Below are 6,657 nucleotides of genomic sequence, written 5' to 3'. Positions count from 1 at the left end.
AAGTAATCTAGTTTTTTTAACATCCTTATTAGCTTGTGGGTGTGGTTTTCTTTTTAATTTTTTTTATTTTTAATTTCAGTGTGCTTGTTCATTCTTCTTTGTTTGAAGTACTCCTTTTTTGTTGATTTTCTTCTTTCTCCTGCAGTGCTGGCTGTTTTTGACGTCGTTAGTAGAGACGGGGTCTTACTCTGGCTCACTGTTGTTACATACTGGTCTCGAACCTCTGAGCTCAGGCAATCCACCCGCCTTGGCCTCCCACAGCGCTGGGACTACAGGCGTGAAGTGGGTGTGGTTTTCTAACCTTAGATACTAAATATCATAATTTATTTTTATTCTCTCCTATGGTAGAAATTGAAAATGGGACCATCTTACATTTAGCATTTTCTCCTAAGTCCCTTTACATAGCTCTGCAATAGTTTTAGAATATAAACATGTCATATTTTGCAAACATGACTTATACACTCTATAGGGGTCAAGGCACAGGGATACCTTCCCAGGGGTGCCAAATGTTCTCCTCAGCACACTGTCCTGCTGGTCAGCGTTCATAGCGTCTTCCTGCCATGACTTTTTGGAGAAGGCATAAATCAGTACTGGCTCCCCCGCATGGATAGAACCGGGCAGCCATGTCCATTTGTCTGGCAGGACATGGGTGAGCATGGTTTACATCAGGAAGAGATCAAGTTCAGACCACATCGTTAATCAGCAACTACAATGCTGTCACTTTGCTAACTCCAATCACTTAGTTCCCACTGCTTTCAATGCCACAGAATGGCTGCTGTTACTGAGTTTTAAAATATTTTTTAGATCTCCTTGAGAAAAATTATTACCCCCCCTTCCCTACTATCCAGGCTGAAATCAACTTGCAGAAACCGAGATAACTACGAACTTCAGGTTGTAGTGAAGAGTAAAAGTTAGGTAGTTTTTCAGCATCTAGACATTTCTGGAGCCATGCAAGAGGTGCGTGCACTCTGAGACACGGTGCTTTCTCCTCCAACATCAGTTGCGTGTTCTACATGATACCACAAATCCCCCAGGTCCTTAAAATAGTCTTGTTCCATGCAAGTTCTTATAGATGATTAATTAAACCAGTTTCACAGTAAGTCACTCTGTTCCAATTTCTGAATCATCCACATAAAGTCATGAGTAGCAAGGACAGATAAAGATGTGGTCTGTCACTCCAGACAGAATACGAATTTGTTTAAAGCTGCTGCTTCTCACATTTATGAAGCAAACATGAACTTTTACCATCCGATGTACGAAAGTAACAGCGTTGATACAAGCCACAGTTACACTTCTTGAAACTTTTTCTTGTAACATACTTATCTCATTATCCTCTTCATTAATCTGTATATTTTCAACTGCCCTGGAAAGATTTGGCTGTTTCTTCTTCCAGTATCAAGCTCCAAAAGCAAAGCCAATTAGGAGAGAGAAGAAAGCTGGCAGGTGCTGTGGCCGCCCATTGTAGGCTCCAGTCTCCAGTGGGATTTAGAGCCTTCCCATTGCTGCTACTGCTGTCATTTCTAAGGGAGCTGGCTGCAACAGGGGGTAACATAATGGTTTTGTGACACTGACTCTGGAATCTTTTTCAGGACTTAATGTTGAAGAAATCACACAATCACTAGTTTCAGATGCCACCATAAAGTCCTTGAAGGCATCAATGGATCTATTAAAAATTCTAAAGAATTCTTCAGGAGTAAAGAGCCTAGGTTTTGGGCTCTTAGATGATTTCTTTACATTCTTAGATGAGTTTTCTTTTTCTTTATTTTTTTTTTTGTAGAGACAGAGTCTCACTTTATGGCCCTCGGTAGAGTGCCATGGCCTCACACAGCTCACAGCAACCTCCAACTCCTGCGCTTAAGCGATTCTCTTGCCTCAGCCTCCTGAGTAGCTGGGGCTACAGGCGCCCGCCACAGCGCCCGGCTATTTTTTGGTTGCAGTTTGGCCCGGGCCAGGTTTGAACCCGCCACCCTCGGTATATGGGGCCGGCGCCTTACTGACTGAGCCACAGGCGCCGCCCTTAGATGAGTTTTCTTTCACGCACTCCATGAGGTCGTCCACTATGCTCACAAGCTTGTCTATGATAGAATAATTACTCAAGCCTTCAGAAATATTGGAAAACTTGTCCAGAAGATCAGTCAAACTGTCTGACAATTGTACTACCATCTCACTTATCCAACAATGACTAGGCAAAACGTCCATCCCGGGAACATATTTGAGGGTAATCATGTAGTCTTTTGGAAGATTTGCCACCAATTTTGTGACGTCTTTTACATTATTAGTCACACGATTCCCGCAGATCCCTTTGGTCTTGACGAGAGGATTAAATAGAAGCAATTGAAGATAAATGCAAGTGATAATCCAAGTTTGTGTCTTCTTCATAAGGAAAGGCAGCGCTGCGATCCAGCCCAGGCAGCGGTGTGGCGACTCGGTTTAGCTGTTCTGGAGCTCCAGCATATTGCACGAGCAGCGGCGGCAGATAGTCCATGCATTGCGTAGCCCGTGCACAGAGCTCTCTCCACTGCCGGCGCTTTCAGGGGCCAGTGGGCAGTCTTTCTCCAAGCCAAAGAATCCTCTACTTGGGAAAGCTAAGACCAGAGCGAGACACTCAGGGAGGAGAAGCCATCTCTAATGATTTTAGGGCACAGGACTGTGTGGTGTTCCATGGAAGGGGTACAGGCAGGGAACAATCTCTTGAGGCCCCAGTATGCCAAAGCCATCGAGGGGTGAGGCAGGACAGGGCGCTGGGTCCTGGGGAGAAGGAAGAGCACATATGCAGGTAGAGCTGGGGCCCCGAAAAGGGGTGCTGAGTGGGCACATGGTGGCCTTGGGCCTAAGCAGGTCCTCTGGGTGAAGCTGGTACTGCCTCCTCTTCACCTCATGCCTGTCAGCGGGACAGACCCCATTTAGTCCTCCTGACAGGTGAGTAAACCCTGGAGATGAGGACATTGAGGCTGAGTGGGAAGGCTGAGTGGATGGAGGGTCTTTTTCTTGGGGAAAAGGGAAGAGGGTGGTGTTTAGGGGCATAGGGCCAGAAAGAAAAGAGTCTGGGCTTCCAGGGCAGTGGGTACAGGAGAGAAGAGGGCAGAGAGATGTCAGCCCAGGTCCCCTTAAAGAAGGATGGTCCCACTCTCAAGAAGAACCCCACACTGAGGGGACTGTCTGCCAAGGGACAGGAAAAAGGAAAACCTTGGGGGCCTAGACCTCAGCCCAGTGATGAAAGACCTGTCCAAATTACCAAAAAGGGAGGTGGAATGGATTTCTGAAAGTATCACTGAGCTGAACCTAGGAGGTAGCCCTGCGGAGCGTGAAGGGTCTTGCAGAAACTTGCTGCTTCCAGGCAGGGCTGCAGGAAGGAGGAGTGGCCAGGTATGGGTGCCGAGGCCCAGTGAGGAGTGTGCCCAAGAACAAGAGCCACCCAAGGATAAGCAGAGGGCACTGGGGAGAGGAATGTGGTGACCATAGTTGGGCTAGACCACAGTGCATAGAGATGGGATGGACAGGGAAACTCAGGAACCTAGGTGGAGGGAGGCAGCTAGGTGATTGGCCAAAAGGGCCTTGAGCTGGGCCAACGTGGAGTAAAGGACAACGCCCCTGAGGGAGCCCAGGCATGGGCAGCAAGCCTGGGCTTCCCTCAGACTAAAATTTGTCCAGCCACTCCAGGGAGTGACATCGCTAGAGATGTAAATGTGGAGCTGGCCGCAGCAGCAGGCTGGGTCAGGGACATACTCCCTAGGGTCACCCATGGAGGGAAAGGGAGGATGTGCTACTGGAAACCAAAGAACGGTCAGAGAGGAGGAACAAGGGGACCCAAGTGTGGCCTGTGTCATGGAAGCTAGAGAGTTTTAACAGAGCTGGGCTGGTCCACCGAGGTAGGATCACTTGAGCCCATGAGTTTGAGGTTGCTGTGAGAGTTATGATGGGGAGACTAAGTCAGACTCCATCTCAAAACAAACAAACATACAAAGCCCCAGGTAATTTCAGAAAAAAATGTAGTCCAGACTTCAGATATTCTTTTAAATGATCTGAAGATGTGGTCTGGGGAGGTAGGGGAGTAGCATCTTGCCCCAGGCCAGGGGCCTCCCAGCACCTGGTCAATTAGGAGGGAAGGTTCTCAAGCCCTGGAGGAGTCTGGTCTTGACTGGGGGAGAATAGAAATCACTGGCACCTATAGGGGGGGAAGGTGTGTCCCAGGCTGTCAAGGAGGAAGTAAGACATGATTCAGATTCCAGGCCAGCCTTGGTGAGCTGGTCCTTGGCCTGTGAGCTGATGAGTGCTTTTCCCCAGAGTAGGGCTGTGGATGGACCATGGCTCAGGAAGACTAATTCTAGGCTTTGAGAGTTAGCAAGGACCACTGGCCTCATTATACAGATGAGGAAACAGACCTGGGGAGGGACGAGCAGGATTCAGGCAGGGGTCCTGCCAGCCTTTAGGGCTTCCTCAAACCCTACACTCCTGGTAGCCCCCTCCCCCATCACCCTGACAAGGAAACCACAAGTGGGCAAAGCCCTATCTAGTCAACGAAAAATGGCAAAATATGAAAAAAGGAACATCTGGAAGTGGCCAGGGCCTAGCAGAGACCAAGGCAGGGCCATGTGCCCACCACCTGAATAGCCCCCATCCCCTAGGCTTGGCTAGTCTGGAGGAAACCCTGGGCCTGTGAGCCCATGAAGTTCCTAGGTGTGAGGTCTGGAAAGGCTCATTGCAGGCCCCTCCCTAGGTGATCCTGTCCAGTCCTGGGGCTCCAAACACCATCCATATGCTGATGGCGCTCGCTCCTCTCTTGGGGGCTAACTCCTGCGCCACCAACACCCTGCCTGGTTTGTGTGTGGCTAACACAGAACCTGCTCCTCCCAGCTCACACAGGGGTCTAGCCAGTGGCAGATGCTGCCCTGATTTCTCCCCCTCCGCCCCCGCCCCCATCCAGCCCATGGCTTCCTATCATCTACCCCCAATGCCTCCACCTCATCCAAGTCCCAGACCCAACCCGCCCATCTTTCCCCTGTGGCCTCTGCTTCTCTCACACAGCTCCTGACACAAGTCTGACCTGGTGAGTCCTGGCTCTGCTAAAAGGCCTCCAACAGCTTCTCCTCAGACTTGGGATGAAGTCTGCACCAGCCCTTGGCAGCCAGCATGGGTAGGCCCTTGACCTGGCTCTCCTGTGCTCTGGTGCTCAGCCACACTGGCCTTTTTGTTCCTCACACATACCCAGAGGGCTCCCACCTCAGGACCTTTGGACTTGCTGTCCTGGCAGCCCTGTTGGACTCCTCCACAGAGTTCCTACTGGAACACCCAGCTTGATTTTCTTCATAGCACTTATCATCATCAGACCCATTTGGCCTGTTGCCACATGTGCTGGGAGCTCTTTAGGAGCTGGTCTGGGGCGGCCTTGTCCTTGGTCTAACACGTCAGCCAAGAGTGGCTCCCAACACAGGCTCACTTGCAGCAGCAGTGACAACAGGGAGGGCTGGGAGTCAGGAGCCCCTGGCTTGCTTGGACAGACCCTGACTCTCCGACACCCTCCATACACCCTGCGCCCAGTGCCCAGTCTGTTTCCAGTTTGTAAAGGGGGCTGGATATGTGGAGTTTGGATGATCCTGCCAGCTTTGACAGTCTGATTCAGCTTTGACAATATGAAAATTTAGCCTGGCTAGGGGAGGAGAGGTGGCCCCAGGTGGTGAATATGAGGACAGGCCTGGGCAGGCAGGATTGAGATCCCAACCCTGGGCTTTGAGTGGGCTCCTGTGCCCCTGGGGCCTCATTGTTATCTGGAAAAGGGGTCTACGCAGAGAGCACCTTGGAGGGTTTCTGAAAGCCTAGGGGGAGCCCAGTGTGGGTGGGGCTGAAAGGTGCAGCCAGTCACGAGCTCCTCTGGGAGCAGGGAGGAGGGGACAGGATTTGGGGGAGTAGGGAGGTCAAGGTTTGGCCTGAGGGTCCCTGATGCAAAAGGACAGTCAGCCTGGGGCCAGGCTGCGGGGGTCAGGTGGGGGGAGGGGAATAACAGGGCCATAGAGTCTGCCTCCCCCAAGGTGTTTTAATCAAGGGGTGAGCTACCTAAATCTATTCTGGGAAGAGAGGGGTGATGCCCAGGTTTGGAACTAAAATGTAAATAGGAGGGCATTAAGTGTTTTTCACCATTTAAGGGGAGACAAAAGGAAATTCACCAGACATAACTATGGAGAAGTTGCCTTTAAGATGCAAATGTGTATTGTGAAGCCCTGAATGAGGGGCATTGTTAGGGGCCAGGCCCCTCTTCCCTACCATGACTGGGCAGTGACCTCTGAGGGGCCCTTGGTCTAAGGAAACCTAGGTGCTCAGGCTGGAGGTCAAAGGATCTGACAAGGATGCTGAGCTAGAGAGGATACAAGATGTGGGACTGAGATAAAACAGTTCCTGGGGGCCACCTTGGAGACAGCCAGATGGCTCCAAGGTGCTTGCGAGAGTTGGAGAGCGACAGGGCCTGGGCCTGGGTCCACAGCAAGGCTGCAGATCTTGTGTGAATGGGACGAGGGGCTCGTCCTCAACTGCCCGCAGCCCAGGCAAAGCAGGAGCCCCCCACAGGATACTGACACACCAAGTGTGCGTGTTTTAAAGAGTGGACTTTAAGTAGCCCTAATGGAAAACCAGACCCCTGCTGGATTTTACACCTGCATTGTTGCA

General features: G+C 50.9%; 1 pseudogene; it reads right to left on the bottom strand.

The window, feature by feature from the left end:
* Window positions 1-1,043: 1,043 nt before the first annotated feature.
* Window positions 1,044-3,227, bottom strand: LOC128592145 (kit ligand-like; annotated as a pseudogene).
* Between the last annotated feature and the right edge of the window lie 3,430 nt (window positions 3,228-6,657).

Source organism: Nycticebus coucang, chromosome 8 (assembly GCF_027406575.1).
Source record: "Nycticebus coucang isolate mNycCou1 chromosome 8, mNycCou1.pri, whole genome shotgun sequence".
NCBI classification, from domain to species: domain Eukaryota; kingdom Metazoa; phylum Chordata; class Mammalia; order Primates; family Lorisidae; genus Nycticebus; species Nycticebus coucang.
This window is presented reverse-complemented; position numbering and strand designations above follow the sequence as displayed.